The sequence below is a fragment of the Rhinoraja longicauda genome, chromosome 5 (genome assembly GCF_053455715.1).
Source record: "Rhinoraja longicauda isolate Sanriku21f chromosome 5, sRhiLon1.1, whole genome shotgun sequence".
NCBI classification, from domain to species: Eukaryota; Metazoa; Chordata; class Chondrichthyes; order Rajiformes; family Arhynchobatidae; genus Rhinoraja; species Rhinoraja longicauda.
The window spans coordinates 88,501,414-88,519,300 of NC_135957.1; the positions used below are offsets into that span (position 1 = coordinate 88,501,414).

The 17,887-nt window shown below is 50.7% G+C and overlaps 1 long non-coding RNA gene across 1 annotated transcript in view; it reads right to left on the bottom strand.

The window, feature by feature from the left end:
• Positions 1-17,887, bottom strand: part of LOC144594090 (uncharacterized) — a 158,165-nt gene that overhangs the window by 114,712 nt on the left and 25,566 nt on the right. The window contains exon 2 of the long non-coding RNA XR_013547324.1: positions 3,075-3,198. This is a non-coding gene — a long non-coding RNA (uncharacterized LOC144594090). The remainder of the gene's footprint in view (positions 1-3,074; positions 3,199-17,887) is intronic.

The following is a 17,887-nucleotide window of genomic DNA, read 5'->3' on the forward strand; positions in this document are numbered from 1 at the left end:
TGAGGAAGAGAAAAGCCCCCCCCCCTCCCACACCCACACCCACCCCCACCCCCACCCCCACCCCCACCACCCCCTCCCACACATACACAACCAAAAAAATATACAAAAACCATCCCAACACCGACACTCAACAAAAAAAAGACGGACAGACTGCTAGTCAGCCGCTGACATTGCTCATACCCTCTAATCCAGGCAATAATGAATTCTTAATCCTTTACTACTTTTCATGAAAATTAGCTGGCTTCTGAATATGGTTGCCAACTATCTCACTCCCAAATACGGGACAAAGACATGTGTTCTGAGCCCCATGCTCTACTCCCTCTTCACACACGACTGTGTTCCTGCATTCGACACCAACACCATTGTCAAGTTTGCAGACGACACAACGGTGATCGGGCTTATCACCAACGGGGATGAAACAAACTATAGAGCGGAGGTGCAGAACCTGGCGGACTGGTGCTCCGATAACAACCTGTCCCTAAATACCACCAAGACCAAGGAGCTGATCATCAACTTCCGTAGGTCACATAACGGGGAATATGCCCCGATCTCTATCAACGGGGACAGTGTGGAGAGAGTGTCCAGCTTCAAGCTTCTGGGCACTCACATTTCGGAGGACCTAACATGGTCCAATAACACTGCTGCGCTGGTCAAGAAGGCACAACAAAGACTGTTCTACTTAAGAACACTGAAAAAGTCTGGTCTACCCCAACAGCTGCTGACGACCTTCTACCGCTGCACCATAGAGAGCATCCTAACGCATGGCATCCCTGTGTGGTACCTCAGCTGCACGGAGGCAGAAAGGAAAGCTCTACAGCGGGTAGTCCATAGAGCTCAGAGGGCCATCGGAACACAGCTTCCAGACTTGGAGGGCATCTACAACACACGATGCCTCAGAAAAGCCACCAGCATCCACAAAGACTCTTCACACCCCTGCAACAGTCTGTTCGAACTTCTACCATCGGGCAGACGATACAAGGCCTTCTACGCCCGCACCTCCAGACTCAGGAACAGCTTTATCCCCAGGGCCATAGCTGCTATGAACCGGTCCTGCTGAGCCGGATGGCCACAACGCATAGATCAACTTGCACTTTACCCTGTCTAAAACTATTACAATTGTTTCGTTTCGTTGGGTTGCTGTTGTCGAAATTACTTAAATTATTGCATCGTATGGGAGGTGCATTCCCAATCTCGTTGTACCCCTGGGTACAATGACAATAAAGATATATTGTATTGTATTGTATTGTAAGGGTGATGTCACCGCCCCACGCCCCACGTGACCTCACCCAGCCAGCGGCCACGTGCTCCCGCTCCACCAATGATGGCCGCCCGTGCTGGGCAGGAGCACGTGGCCGCTGGCTGGGTGAGGTGACGTGGGGCGCGGGGCGGTGACGTCACCTTGTCCCGTATTTGGGAGTGAGGAAGTTGGCAACCCTACTAATACGGGACAAGGGCGGTCCCGTACGGGACAAACTAATTTAGTCCAAAACACGAGCTGTCCCGGCTAATACGGGACGGTTGGCAACTCTGGCCCTGACTCATCGCGTGTGGCCCACACGATCACTTCCATCCTGTCGCGACACATTACACTGGGAAATATGCTGCACCCTTGGAACTCACGTCTGGAACCAGTTCCCCAAAGGGCCTGTCCAGTATATTCCCACGGTGCATTAAAGTCACCTGTCGATGATTGCATTTCTGGGCCAGAGTCTCGGTGATGGTGTTGGGTTAAAGTGACAGACACTGAGTTACATTCAACCAGGATGTTCAACTCAGCCTCCAGAGGCTAATTGCTTTCTATATACTCAAACTCTCGTCTGTTTGTTTGTTTGTTCCTGAACTACAGCCAAAACGGTACACGATAGCGCGACAATGTTAGGCCCACCTTACTCACCGTCGTCCCTTTGGTGCTAATGGAAGAGGTTTCATTGAAATCGGTGTTATATTTTTAAAGTTATTCCCATTTTAAAGTTTAAATCTAGCTCCTAGGGAGGGAGGGGTGGGGGGATGGGGGGAGTGAGGGGAAGGAGGGAGGATAAGGGGGAGGGAGTGGGGGGTAGTGGAGGGAGGGGGAGGGGATGGAGGGAGGGGAGAGGAGAGGAGAGGGTGCTGCACCAATGCAGGAGAGGTTTGGGCCCAACAGGTCCACTTGGTCTAGTAAATTCTAACAGCACAATTATTCCATTCATCGAAACATAGAAAATAGGTGTAGGAGTAGGCCATTCGGCCCATCAAGTCTACTCCGCCATTCAATCATGGCTGATCTATCTTTCCCTCCTAACTCCATTTGTTGTAGTTCGTGACCTATTAACAGAATAGTCAGACAACCAAAATCGTTTAACCTCTTTAGACTACTCGCCCAGGTGGGAGAGGGTCTAGATATCGGAGCGTTCAGAAACGCTCAGGAAGCCAGTGTAGTCTCTCTCTCTCCGAAAGCTTACATTTACACACCTTTTATACCCTAAATACATGTGCCAGTACATTTCCATCGCTACCTTATATGGCAAGTTTTACAATGTCCTATCAATCTTTATGTGTCTTTCGGGACCTCCGTGTCTGTCGTGTCCATCGTGACCTCTTCTTTCTTGGGAACAAAGGGCAGTCCATACGGCAAGATGTTCTTCTTAACACTTCAAAGCTTTGAGGCCAGTTGATGATATCAGAGGATACGATCAGCCATAAACCGCACTTCCATGCTGACAACAGGATGCCCCAGGAATAATCCCAGCTGGAGCTTTTACACTCCTGCAATAAAACCCACATAGCTGCATTCGTAATGTCAGCCCAACCCCATTCTCCTGCCTTCTCCCCATAACCCCTGACACTCGTACAAATCAAGAATCTATCTCTCTCTGCCTTAAAAATATCCACTGACTTGGCCTCCACAGCCGTCTGTGGCAATGAATCCCACAGATTCACCACCCTCTGACTAAAGAAATTCCTCCTCATCTCCTTCCTAAACGAACGTCCTTTAATTCTGAGGCTGACCTTCTAAAGGAACATCCTTGTATTCAACAACAGTGCAAGATAACAACAGAGTAAGCCAGTGATGGAGACACAGAGGTGGCACTAACCTGCTGGCAAAGGGGAATGACCCAGAGTGGGGGCCAGTCCACTCTGGCCATAGCGTCGTGTCCGAAACATCAGGGGTCAAAGCACCAGAACAGACCGCCATCGACAATCCTTCACTCCCCGCACCTGCGTTAGAGAGAAACATGTTCACCACACTGACAGTGCCAAGGGAAAGCAGATATCTCTACCACATCACCACTGGCTTTGCCAAGCCATCGCACCCAGCTCACACAGCACCAGTGTCCACGGAACATGACATTGGGCGCACAGTGGGGAGACCAGGTTCCATCCCGACTACGGGCGCTGTCTGTACGGAGTTTGCACGTTCTCCCTGTGACCTGCTTGGGTTTCCACTGGGTGCTCCGGTTTAGTTTAGAGATACAGCACGGAAACAGGCCCTTCGGCCCACTGGGTCCACACCGACCGGCGATCCCCGTACACTAACACTATCCTACACCCACTAGGGACTATTTTACATTTATACCAAGCCAATTAACCAACAAACCTGCACGTCTTTGGAGTGTGGGAGGAAACCGAAGATCTCGGTGAAAACCCACGCAGGTCACGGGGAGAACGTACAAACTCCGTACAGAAAGCACCCGTAGTCAGGATGGAACCCGGGTCTCCGGCGCTGCATTCGCTGTAAGGTGGCAACTCTACCGCTGCGCCACCGTGACTGCCCTAAGTGTAGGCATTTCCTCCCACACTCCAAAGACGTGCGGGTTTGTAGGTTAATCGGCCCTGTGTAAATTGCCCCCTAGTGTGCAGGGAGTGGATGAGAAAGTGGGAGAACATGGAACTAGTGTTTTGTTAGTATGTTTCCTTTCTGCTCCATTACAGCTACAACTAATTAACAGAGGCTTTACACTCGAGTCTTGGGTTCAGCCATTTTAATTCAGGAAAGGAAGCATGCAGGTACAGCAGGCAGTGAAGAAAGCCAATGGAATGTTGGCCTTCATAACAAGAGGAGTTGAGTATAGGAGCAAAGAGGTCCTTCTGCAGTTGTACAGGGCCCTAGTGAGACCGCACCTGGAGTACTGTGTGCAGTTTTAGTCTCCAAATTTGAGGAAGGATATTCTTGCTATTGAGGGCGTGCAGCGTAGGTTCACTAGGTTAATTCCCGGAATGGCAGGACTGTCATATGTTGAAAGACTGAAGCGACTAGGCTTGTATACACTGGAATTTAGAAGGATGAGAGGGGATCTTATCGAAACGTATAAGATTATTAAAGGGTTGGACACGTTAGAGGCAGGAAACATGTTCCCAATTGATTTATTCACAAAATGCTGGAGTAACTCAGCAGGTCAGGCAGCATCTCGGGAGAGAAGGAATGGGTGACGTTTCGGGTCAAGACCCTTCTTCAGACTGATGTCGGGGGTGGGACAAAGGAAGGATATAGGTGGAGACAGGAAGATAGAGGGAGATCTGGGAAGGAGGAGGGGAAGGGAGGGACAGAGGAACTATCTAAAGTTGGAGAAGTCGACGTTCATACCACCGGGCTGCAAACTGCCCAGGCGAAATATGAGGTGCTGCTCCTCCAACTTCCGGTGGGCCTCACTATGGCACTGGAGGAGGCCCATGACAGAAAGGTCAGACTGGGAATGGGAGGGGGAATTAAAGTGCTCGGCCACCGGGAGATCAGTTTGGTCAATGCGGACCGAGCGCAGGTGTTCAGCGAAGCGATCGCCGAGCCTGCGCTTGGTTTCGTAAATCGCTACCACAACATGTTCCCAATGTTGGGGGAGTCCAGAACCAGGGGCCACAGTTTAGGAATAAGGGGTAGGCCATTTACAACGGAGATGAGGAAAAACCTTTTTCAGTCAGAGAGTTGTAAATCTGTGGAATTCTCTGCCTCAGAGGGCAGTGGAGGCCAATTCTCTGAATGCATTCAAGAGAGAGCTAGATAGAGCTTTTAAGGATAGCGGAGTCAGGAGGTATGGGGAGAAGGCAGGAACGGGCTACTGATTGAGAATGATCAGCCATGATCACATTGAATGGCGGTGCTGGCTCGAAGGGCCGAATGGCCTCCTCCTGCACCTATTGTCTATTGATCCGCTTGGCTGCTGCCTCATGGGTGATATCTCCTCGGCACTGTGCCACAGAGCGCACTATTCCCATAACATCCCCCTTTATTTACAAAACAGATATGTACAGGAACTTTACATGTATAGCCATAAATTAATTTCATCCATGGCATCTTATTTCATTGAGTCCAACATGTCTCCAACAGTCCATTGTCCAACATGCCTTTGACAATCCATTTCCGTGGGAGCTTCCACATTCTCCTCCCTTGGATCTGCGACAGTCCAGTGCTCGGAATTATCTAGACTTTGAACAACACATGTCTGGTTCCTCATTCCCTTTCCCTGTTTATTTATTCATTTGTTTGTTTATTTATTAATATTTTTTAAATGGCCATTACCACTACTTCTACATATCAAACTATAACTGAAAATATAACATTAACTTTTTAAACATAACCTAATAGCCGTTATATCTATACACAGCTACATGTACCAGGCCCTATCCTTATTTGGGCACAGAATCCTGCAGATAACGCATCTACCAGATCTTGTTGTCAGGGTTTGATGCTCCCTGGGGACCAGTGGTTGGCTCATAGGTGGATTGTCTCGCTCCAGTTTAGGTGTGGTCACCAGGTCATCCAGGTCAACATCAGCTCGATGACATGGCCCGTTGGTCTTCCTCAGATGGTCTCGCCCCGGTTTAGGTGTGGTCACCAGGTCATCCAGGTCAACATCAGCTCGATGACATGGCCCGTTGGTCTTCCTCAGATGGTCTCGCCCCGGTTTAGGTGTGGTCACCAGGTCATCCAGGTCAACATCAGCTCGATGACATGGCCCGTTGGTCTTCCTCAGATGGTCTCGCCCCGGTTTAGGTGTGGTCACCAGGTCATCCAGGTCAACATCAGGGCGATGACATGGCCCGTTGGTCTTCCTCAGATGGTCTCGCTCCTGTTTAGGTGTGGTCACCAGGTCACCAGGTCAACATCAGGGCGATGACATGGCCCGTTGGTCTTCCTCAGATGGCGGCGATTCTGACGATAGACGACGCCGTCCTCGGTTCTGACTTCATAAGATCTGGGTTGCGCAACACGGCCTACAACCACAGCCTTCCTCCAGGACTGATGTCGATTATCGGTCGGCTTCACTCAAACTGGATGGCCAGCTTTCAGGGGAATCAGATCTTGAGATCCTCTGTTGTAGTAGTCTGCTTGTCTGGCTCTAGCTGCTCTCAACTCATCTCTTACTTTTTTCTGAATTTCAGGTTTGAGCAGCCTCTGAGTAGTCGGTAGAATGGTCCTGGTACGTCTGTTCATCAATCTTTGAACTGGACTGCTACTCATGCCAGGTGTTGGTGTGTTGCGAAAAGCTAGTAGACTCAGGTAAGGGTCAGCTCCGGCAGCCTTAGCCTTCCTCAGCAATGACTTCGCAATTTTCACACTGCTCTCCGCCTTTCCCTGGATGACAAAGGATGTCAGGTCTCTCCTCAAGGACCGTAACACCGCCTTCAGGTCTAGTGATAGAGCTCTATACAGTGCTGCTAGAACCAACCTGAAGAGAGGCATCAAGGATGCCAAAGCGTCCTACAAGAGGAAGATTGAGGACCACTTTTCCAACAATGACCCACGGCGGGTATGGCAAGGCATCCAGCACATCACCAACTACAAGACCAGCAACCGCACGACTGCCGACGGCGACGCCTCGCTGGCAGAGGAACTTAACTGTTTCTTTGCTCGTTTCGAGGTGAAAGCTACAGTGGCAGACATAACACCCTCTCCAGCACCTGACAGCAACACCTTCACTGTGCAGGAGTATGATGTTAAGCGCGTGCTCAGAGCAGTGAATCCCAGGAAAGCTGCAGGCCCCGATGGTGTGACGGGCAGAGTGCTGAAGGAATGTGCAGACCAATTATCTGAGGTCTTCACAAAAATCTTCAACCTGTCCGTTTTAACATCCACCATCCCTCCCTGCCTGAAGTCCGCCACAATCATCCCACTGCCGAAAAAGTCTGTCATCAGCGGTCTTAACGACTACCGTCCGGTAGCACTCACACCGGTCATCACAAAGTGCTTCGAGAGACTGGTCCTGCAGCACATCAAAGCCAGCCTCCCACCCACCTTCGACCCACACCAGTTTGCCTACAGAGCAAATAGGTCTACAGGGGATGCCATCGCCACTGCTCTTCACACTGCACTGACCCACCTTGAACACCAGGGGAGCTATGTGAGGATGCTCTTCCTCGACTTCAGCTCTGCCTTTAACACGGTCATCCCGAGCAGACTGGTCACCAAACTTTCCGACCTTGGATTTTCCCAAACCATCTGCCAATGGATCAAGGACTTCCTGACCAACCGCCCCCAGACCGTCAAAATAGGCCCTCACCTCTCCTCCACCATTACACTGAGCACCGGCTCACCACAGGGCTGTGTGTTGAGCCCCATCCTTTACTCCCTCTACACTCACGACTGCGCCCCCACCCATCCCACCAACACCATCATCAAGTTCGCGGATGACACGACTGTGGTTGGACTCATCTCAGAAGGAGATGAGACAGCCTATAGGGATGAAATCCAAAGGCTGGCAGCATGGTGTTCAGTGAACAATCTGGTCCTGAACTCCTCCAAAACAAAGGAACTTATAATTGACTTTAGAAAAACCAGTGGAGATTACGACCCACTCTACATCAATGGGGTCTGTGTGGAAAGGGTACCAGCTTTCAGGTTCCTGGGTACGCACATCGCAGAGGATCTTACCTGGTCTACCAACACCATCACCACAGTAAAGAAGGCACAGCAGAGACTCCACTTCCTGAGGATCCTCAGGAAAACCAACCTGCAGGAGAAGCTCATGTTGTCCTTCTATCGCTGCTCCATCGAGAGTGTGCTGGCATACTGTATAACCACATGGTATGCCAGCTGCTCAGAAAAGGACAGGAAGGCCCTTCAGAGGGTCATCACGACGGCCCAGAAGATCATCGGCTGCTCACTGCCCTCCCTGGAGCACCTGTTCAGACTACGCTGCCTCAGTAGAGCAGGCAAAATAATAAAAGATCCATCCCACCCCGGCCACCGTCTGTTTGTTCATCTGCCCTCTGGTCGACGTTTCAGGTCGATCAAATCCCGAACAAACAGACTTAAGAACAGTTTTTACCCCAGGGCCATACGAGAACTGAACACTACCTTTGCACTAGGCAACACCGTTAAAAAATCTTGTACTTAATATAATTGTATTTAATTGTATTTATGTATTTATTTGTTTTTGCATTTATTGCATATATGTTTGTACGCACCGTCAGGATTGGCTATTTTTTAATTTCGTTGTACTCGTTGCAATGACAATAAATGAATATTATTATTATTATTATTATTTCCATTATAGACAATAGGTGCAGGAGGAGGCCATTGAGCCCTTCGAGCCAGCAACGCAATTCAATGTGATCATGGCTGATCATTCACAATCAGTACCCCGTTCCTGCCTTCTCCCCATACCCCCTGACTCCGCTATCCTTAAGAGCTCTATCTAGCTCTCTCTTGAATGCATTCAGAAGTTTTTCCTCATCTCAGTTCTAAATGGCCTACCCCTTATTCTTAAACTGTGGTCCCTTGTTTTGGACTCCCCCAACATTGGGAACATGTTTCCTGCCTCTAACATGTCCAACCCCTTAATAATCTTATAGGTTTCAATAAGATCTCTCATCCTTCTAAATTCCAGTGTATACAAGCATACTCTGTGGATAATAGGGTGATGTGCTCGTATGTTCAAACTGCCACTTCTTGGTAAATCTCTTGAACTCCTCAGCTGTGAACTGTGGCCCATTATCTGTGATGAGCTGATCTGGTATTCCATATCTTGCGAACTGGCCTTTCATTTTATGGATGACATTCACTGCCAGTGTTTTCTCTAGATAGTCTATTTCCCAATATCCTGAGAAATAGTCCACAGTAATCAAATAGTTCCTTCCATCCAAGTGGAACAAATCTGCACCCACCTTCGCCCATGGTCTCTCTGGAATTTCCTGGGAATGCAGCGTTTCTTTTGGTTGCTCTTTCCCTTGAGCTTGACATGTCTCACATTTCTGTACAAAGCCCTTGATTTCTGCACTCATTCCGGGCCAGTGCAGACATTCTCTTGCCCTTCTTAGACAGCCATTCACCCCAATGTGGGAATCATGTACTCGTGTGAGAATGTCGCGTCTCCTGGCTTTAGGGATGAACTAAATATGAGGCCATCTCCAACACTCAGCTCAACGGCAGGGGAAGAGAAAAAGACATTCTGGCCTTCCATCACAGTGAGGAGGTGACTGGAGGAGACTCACTGTGATGGATGTTTCTTTTGTTTGGTGTTGGTTTATGATTGTACGTGTTATTGCATTTTTATTGATTATTCTTATTGGTCTTATTGTTGAACTGCGGGTAATTTTTCATTTCACTGCACATTTATGTGTGTGTGACAAATAAATGACTATTGACTATTGACGGCCGCACAGTCGTCTCTCGGTAGTATTTACTCTCAAACACGTCTGCTGTCACCGTGCACACAATCAACCCTCGACTAACCCTGAAACAGGCCCCGATCTGACACCATGTTTTGTTAGTGTGGTTCCTGTCTGTAACCTACTCCATTACAGCTACACAACTCATTAACAGAGGCTTTACACTCGAGTCTTGGGTTCAGCCATTTTAATTCAGGATCCGCTTGGCTACTGCCTCATGGGTAATATATCCTCGGTACTGCGCCCCAGAGCACACTATTCCCATAACAATCGACGATGGACATGTATGGACTATACATTCATATATATATATTTTACATATTGAGTTTGAGTCTAGTTTATTGTCACGTGTACCGAGGTACAGTGAAAAGCTTTTGTTGCGTGCTAACCAGTCAGCGGAAAGACTGTACATGATTATAATCGAGCCGTATACAGTGTACAGATGAGATATGGAGGGCATAACGAGAATTTGTGAAAAGGGAATATATACACATATATATATATATATACAAACACGTATATACCAAACACACATATACACACGTCAGTCTGAAGAAGGGTCTCGGCCTGAAACATCACCCATTCCTTCTCTCCTGAGATGCTGCCTGACCTGCTGAGTTACTCCAGCGTTTTGTGAATAAATACCTTCGATTTGTACCAGCATCTGCAGTTATTTTCCTACACATGTACATATACACACACACATATATACACACATACATATATACCCACATACATATACACCGATCAGCCAAAACATTATGACCACTGACAGGCAAAGTGAATAACATTGATTATCTTGTTACAATGGCACCTGTCAAGGGGTGGGATATATTAGGCAGCAAGTGAACAGTCAGTTCTTGAAGTTGATATGTTGGATGCAGGAGAAATGGGCGACTTTGACAAGGGCCAAATTGTTCTGGCCAGACGACTGGGTCAGAGCATCTCTGAAACAGCAAGGCTTGTGGGGTGCTCCCGGTCAGCAGTGGTGAGTACCTACCGACAGTGGTCCGAGGAGGGACAAACCACAAACCGGCGACAGACAGGGAGTTGGGCGCCCAAGGCTCATCGATGCACGAGGGCAACGAAGGCTATCCCGTCTGGTCCGAACCGACAGAAGGTCGACTGTGGCACAAGTCACAGAAAACGTTAATGGTGGTCACGGGAGGAATGTGTCACAATACACAGTGCATCACACCCTGCTGCGTATGGGGCTGCATACGGAGGACCAACAGCATATTAGGCAGGTGGGCAGAATGTTTTGGCTCATCAGCTCACAATGTTTTGGCTGATCGGTGCATATACACGCATATACACACGCATATACACACACACGCATATACACACACATACATATACACACACGCACATATATATATATATATATTACACACAAACACACATAAAAACAACCAGTAATAATGCAAACAGACTCCAGCAATACCACAATGCCAGGTCCATGTCGTTCAGAGCCTGTGTGAGGTTGTGGTGTTTGATAGCCTTTGGCTATTAGGCTATAGGGAGAACTGTTCCTGTTCTGACAAGAATCTCCTACGTTTGGGGCTTAAGGCAAGACTACTGACAGCATTCAATGTCCTACACTGCATCAAAGAGCTCAGAGATGCTGTCTGAAGCTGTCGCTGACTCACTGGGAAATCTCCGCAACATGACGAGAGTAATGGCACATCATAAATCACTTGCAGGATCTTGCAATGAGGCAGCATCCTCAAAGTGGACCCACCCCCGACCAGGCACTCCACAGCAACAACAGTGAGCCGTGCCTCACATCAACACACAGAACAGACACAGTCTGGTCAAAGCCCTCGCTCAATCTGAGCTTCCATGCAAGTCACACAGTCTCCACCTATATCCTTCCTTTGTCCCTCTCCCCTGACATCAGTCTGCAGAAGGGTCTCGACCCGAAACGTCACCCATTCCTTCTCTCCTGAGATGCTGCCTGACCTGCTGAGTTACTCCAGCATTTTGTGAAAAAAATACCTTTGATTTGCACCAGCATCTGCAGTTATTTTCTTACAGTTCAGTTCAGTTCAGTCTAGTTTATTGTCATGTGTACCGAGGTACAGTGAAAAGCTTTTGTTGCGTGCTAACCAGTCAGTGGATAAACTGCACATGATTACAATTGAGCCGTCCACAGTGTACAGGGACAGGATAAAGGGAATAACGTTTAGTGCAAGGTAAAGCCCAGAAAAGTACGATTAAAGATAGTCCAAGGGTCACCAATGAGGTAGATAGTAGTTCAGCACTGCTCTCTGGGTGTGGTAGGATGGTTCAGTTGTCTGATAACAGCCGGGAAGAAACTGTCCCTGAATCTGGAGGTGTGTGTTTTCACACTTCTGTACCTCTTGCCTGATGGGAGAGGGGAGAAGAGGGAGTGACCAGGGTCACTACCAACGGTATACACAAAATGCTGGGGTATCTCTGTATTCCACTCTGTATCTCTGAACCAAACTAAACTAATCAGTCAAGTGTTTAGACTTCACTTTAGAGTTACAGCGCAGAATAGGACCCTTCGGCCCACCGAGTCCATGCCCATTCATTGTGATCATGGCTGATCGTCCACAATCAGTAACCCATGCCTGCCTTCTCCCCATATCCCTTGAAACCATTGGCCCCTAGAGCGACATCTAACTCACTCTGATAGGAACAGAATTAGGCCATTCAGCCCGTCTACTCCACCATTCAATCATGGCTGATCTATCACTCCTAACCCCATTCTCCTGCCTTCTCCCCATAACCCCTGATACCAGTAAATGGGGGAATTAGGGGAGGGCACCAGTAAATGGGGAATTAGGGGAGGGCACCAGTAAATGGGGAATTAGGGGAGGGCACCAGTAAATGGGGAAGTGTGTGAGAGAGAGAGAGAGAGAGAGAAAGGGAGAAAGAGAGAAAGAGAGAGAGAGAAAGAGAGAGAGAGAAAGAGAGAGAAAGAGAGAGAGAGAGAAAGAGAGAAAGAGAAAGAAAGCGAGAGAAAGAGAGAGAAAGAGAGAGAACGGTGGCGCAGCGGTAGAGTTGCTGCTTTACAGCGAATGCAGCGCTGGAGACTCAGGTTCGATCCTGACTACGGGTGCTGCACTGTAAGGAGTTTGTACGTTCTCCCCGTGACCTGCGTGGGTTTTCTCCGAGATCTTCGGTTTCCTCCCACACTCCAAAGACGTACAGGTTTGTAGGTTAATTGGCTTGGTAAATGTAAAAAATTGTCCCTAGTGGGTGTAGGATAGTGTTAATGTGCGGGGATCGCTGGGCAGCACGGACTTGGTGGGCCGAAAGGGCCTGTTTCCGGCTGTATATATATGATATGATATGATGATAAGTAGAGCAAAAATTAACACAATACTCCAAATGCAGCCTCACCACCGTTTTGTACAATTGCAACATAATATTGCATCAATACCCTTACTGATGAAAGCCAACACCCTACCTGACCACCCCATCTACCTGTGATGCCACATTCAAGGAACAATGAACCTGCGCTCCTAGATCCCTCTGCTCTACAACACTCCCGGTCGACCTGTGACACCACTTTCAGGGGACTGTGTACCTGTGCTCCTAGATCCCTCTGCTCTACCACACTCCCTGTCTACCTGGGGACTGCGTACCTGCGCTCCTAGATCCCTCTGCTCTACCACACTCCCCAGAGCCCTGCCGTTCACTGATGTTTCTGTCTTGGGTTGACTTGCCAAAATGCAAAAAACCTTGCACTTATCTGCATTAAACTGCATTCGCCATTCCTTGGCCCACTTGCCCAACTGATCAATATCCTGCTGCAAATTATGATAATTACTATCCACAATAACACCCACTATTGTCTTCCAAAACCACAAAGCACCAAACCCTGAGGCACACTACTAATCACAAGCCTCCTATCTGAAAAACAACCTTCCACCATCGCCCATTGACCTTCATCAGTCAGAGTGTGGAGAAAGTATAAGAAAATAACTGCAGATGCTGGTACAAATCGATTTATTCACAAAATGCTGGAGTAACTCAGCAGGTCAGGCAGCATCTCGGGAGAGAAGGAATGGGTGACGTTTCGGGTTGAGACCCTTCTTCAGACTGATGTCGGGGGTGGGACAAAGGAAGGATATAGGTGGAGACAGGAAGATAGAGGGAGATCTGGGAAGGAGGAGGGGAAGGGAGGGACAGAGGAGCTATCTGAAGTTGGAGAAGTCGACGTTCATACCACCGGGCCGCAAACTGCCCAGGCGAAATATGAGGTGCTGCTCCTCCAATTTCCGGCGGGCCTCACTATGGCACTGGAGGAGGCCCATGACAGAGAGGTCAGACTGGGAATGGGAGGGGGAGTTGAAGTGCTGGGCCACCGGGAGATCAGTGGCGTTAATGCGGACCGAGCGCAGGTGTTCAGCGAAGCGATCGCCGAGCCTGCGCTTGGTTTCGCCGATATAGATGAGTTGACATCTAGAGCAGCGGATGCAATAGATGAGGTTGGAGGAGGTGCAGGTGAACCTCTGTCTCACCTGGAAAGAATGTTTGGGTCCTTTGATGGAGTTGAGGGGGGAGGTAAAGGGACAGGTGTTGCATCTCGTGCGGTTGCAAGGGAAAGTGCCCGGGGTTAGGGTGGTTTGGGTAGGAAGGGACGAGTGGACCAGGGAGTTGCGGAGGGAACGGTCTCTGCGGAATGCAGAGAGGGGAGGGGATGGGAAGATATGGCCAGTGGTGGGGTCCTGTTGTAGGTGACGGAAATGTTGGTGGATGATATGTTGGATCCGCTGGCTGGTGGGGTGGAAGGTGAGAACGAGGGGGATCCTGTCCTTGTTGTGAGTGGGGGGATGGGGAGCAAGAGCGGAGCTGCGGGATGTAGAAGAGACCCTAGTGAGAGCCTCATCTATAATGGAGGAGGGGAAGCCCCGTTTTCTGAAAAACGAGGACATCTCGGAAGCCCTAGTCTGAAACACCTCATCCCGGGCACAGATGCGGCGTAGACGGAGGAATTGGGAGTAGGGGATAGACTTTTTGCAGGGGACCGGGTGGGAAGAAGTGTAGTCCAGATAGCTGTGCGAGTCGGTGGGCTTGTAATAAATGTCCGTCACTAATTTTTCTCCTGTGATGGAGATGGTGAGGTCCAGAAACAGGAGGGAGATGTCAGAGATAGTCCAGGTATATTTAAGGGCAGGATGGAAATTGGAGGTGAAGTGTATAAAGTCAGTGAGTTCTGCATGGGTGCAAGAGGTAGCACCAATGCAGTCGTCGATGTAGCGGAGGTAGAGTTCGGGGATGGGGCCAGTGTACGTCTGGAACAGGGATTGTTCGACGTACCCGACAAAGAGGCAGGCGTAGCTAGGGCCCATGCGAGTGCCCATAGCTACGCCTCTGGTTTGGAGGAAGTGGGAGGAGTCAAAGGAGAAGTTGTTGAGGGTAAGAACCAGCTCTGCTAGGCGGAGGAGAGTGTTGGTCGATGGGGATTGGCTGGTTCTACGGTCGAGGAAGAAACGGAGGGCTTCGAGACCATCCTTGTGGGGGATGGAAGTGTAGAGTGACTGGACATCCATGGTGAAAATGAGGGAGTGGGGGCCTGGGAACCGGAAGTTATCCAGGAGATGGAGAGCGTGTGAGGTGTCTTGGACGTAGGTGGGGAGGGATTTGACCAGGGGGGATAGGATGGAGTCGAGGTAGGTAGAGATAAGTTCGGTGGGGCATGAGCAGGCAGAGACAATGGGTCTGCCGGGACAATTGTGTTTGTGGATTTTGGGTAGGAGGTAGAATCGGGCCGTGCGGGGCTGGGGAACTATGAGATTGGAGGCACTGGGGGGTAGTTCGCCGGAGTTGGTGAGGTCGGTGATGGTGCTGCTGATGAAGGTCTGGTGTTCATCGGTGGGGTCATGGTCCAGGGATAGGTAGGAAGAGGTGTCTGATAGTTGTCGTCTGGCCTCGGTGCGGTAGAGGTCAGCACGCCAGACTACCACAGCCCCTCCCTTGTCAGCGGGTTTAATTATTAAGTCCGGGTTGTTGCGGAGTGAGTTGAGGGCTGCACGTTCAGGAGGGGAGAGGTTGGAGTTAGTCAGGGGGGTGGAAAATTTGAGGCGGCCGATGTCACGCCGGCAGTTTGAAATAAAAAGTTCTAGTGGGGGTAGTAGGCCATACTGGGGGGTAAAAGTGGAGGGGGTCCGTTGGAGACAGGAGAAGGGGTCATCAGTGCGGGGTCGGGACTCCTTACCATGGTAAAAGGCTCGGAGGCGGAGGCGGCGGAAGAAGAGCTCCACGTCATGGCGGACGCGGAACTCGTTGATGTGGGGGCGGAGGGGAACAAAGGTAAGGCCTCTGCTGAGGACAGACCGTTCGGTGTCTGAAAGGGGGAGGTCAGGGGGGATGGTGAACACCCGGCAATGGTGGGGGTTGGGGTCGGATGGAGGCAGGGGGGCAGGTGGAGGGGATGTATGGTGGGGGGGTGGTGGGTTAGCTGGGCAGAGGGGGGCATGAGGACCGATGTGGGGAGTACTGGGGGTCGCCTGGCTGGAGGGGGAAGGGGGAGACCCAGTGGAACCCCTGCTGCAGTTACCTGTAGTAGGGGGTGGGCAGTAGGACCCAGCAGTGCTGAGGGGCTCTGCCTGGTGGGGGCTGTGGACCCAGCGCGGTGTGTGTGGGCCAGGTGGAGCTGCAGCCTGTTGTTGGTCCCGGGGGCCGGGTACAGCGACGGCTGTGACCTGCTGCTGGGCGGTGGAGCGGCGCGGGAGTGTGGAGAACATGGATAGGTGACGTTTTGGGTGGAGACCCTTCTTCCTGCTGTGTGCTGTACATCTCGAATCCTAGATAGGGTGGTCACGGTGGCGCAGCGGTAGAGTTGCTGCTTTACAGCGAATGCAGCGCCGGAGACTCAGGTTCGATCCTGACTACGGGTGCCGTCTGTACGGAGTTTATACGTTCTCCCTGTGACCTGCGTGGGTTTTCTCCGAGATCTTTGGTTTCCTCCCGCACTCCAAAGACGTGCAGGTTTGTAGGTTAATTGGCTGGGCAAATGTAAACATTGTCCCGAGTGGGTGTAGGATTGTGTTAATGTGCGGGGATCGCTGGGCGGTGCGGACCCGGTGGGCCGAAGGGCCTGTTTCTGCGCTGTATCTCTAAATCTAAATCTAAAATACTTCTGCACACGGCCGTTGTTTAACATTTAATTCTTTTTTTTACAATTTTCTTTTGTTGTTTTTCCTTCTTCACTTGTTGAAGCGTGTCTCTTAGGTTGCCAACTTCCTCACTACCAAATAGGAGACAAGGTGACGTCACTGCCCCACGTCCCACGTCACCTCACCCAGCCAGCGGCCACGTGTTCCTGCTCCACCAATGGCGGCCGCCCGGGCCGGGAGGCAGGTTGCTACGCAACCTCCGATAGGCGAACACACTCAGTCCCGCTCCACGAACACACTCCGTTAGCCTAGTGTCTGGGCCTACAGCGGTCCCCGGGCCTACAGTGTCCATGCCTACAGTGTCCATGCCTACAGTGTCCCCCGGGCCTACAGTGTCCCCCAGGCCTACAGTGTCCCCCGGGCCTACAACGGCCCCCGGTGTCCCCCGGGCCTACAGTGTCCCCCAGGCCTACAGCGGCCCCCGGTGTCCCCCGGGCCTACAATGTCCGTGCCTACAGTGTCCCCCGGGCCTACAGCGGCCCCCGGTATCCCCTGGGCCTACAGTGTCCGTGCCTACAGTGTCCCCCGGGCCTACAGTGTCCGTGCCTACAGTGTCCGTGCCTACAGTGTCCGTGCCTACAGTGTCCGTGCCTACAGTGTCCCCCGGGCCTACAGTGTCCCCCAGGCCTACAGTGTCCCCCGGGCCTACAGCAACCCCCGGTGTCCCCCGGGCCTACAATGTCCGTGCCTACAGTGTCCCCCGGGCCTATAGTGTCCATGCCTACAGTGTCCCCCGGGCCTACAGCGGCCCCCGGTGTCCCCCGGGCCTACAGTGTCCGTGCCTACAGTGTCCCCCGGGCCTACAGTGTCCGTGCCTACAGTGTCCGTGCCTACAGGTCCCCCGGGCCTACAGTGTCCGTGCCTACAGTGTCCCCCGGGCCTACATAGAAACATAGAAACATAGAAAATAGGTGCAGGAGTAGGCCATTCGGCCCTTCGAGCCGGCACCGCCATTCAATATGATCATGGCTGATCATCCAGCTCAGTAGCCTGTACCTGCCTTCTCTCCATACCCCCTGATCCCTTTAGCAAAAAGGGCCACATCTAACTCCCTCTTAAATATAGCCAATGAACTGGCCTCAACTACCTTCTGTGGCAGAGAATTCCACAGACTCACCACTCTCTGTGTGAAGAAATGTTTTCTCATC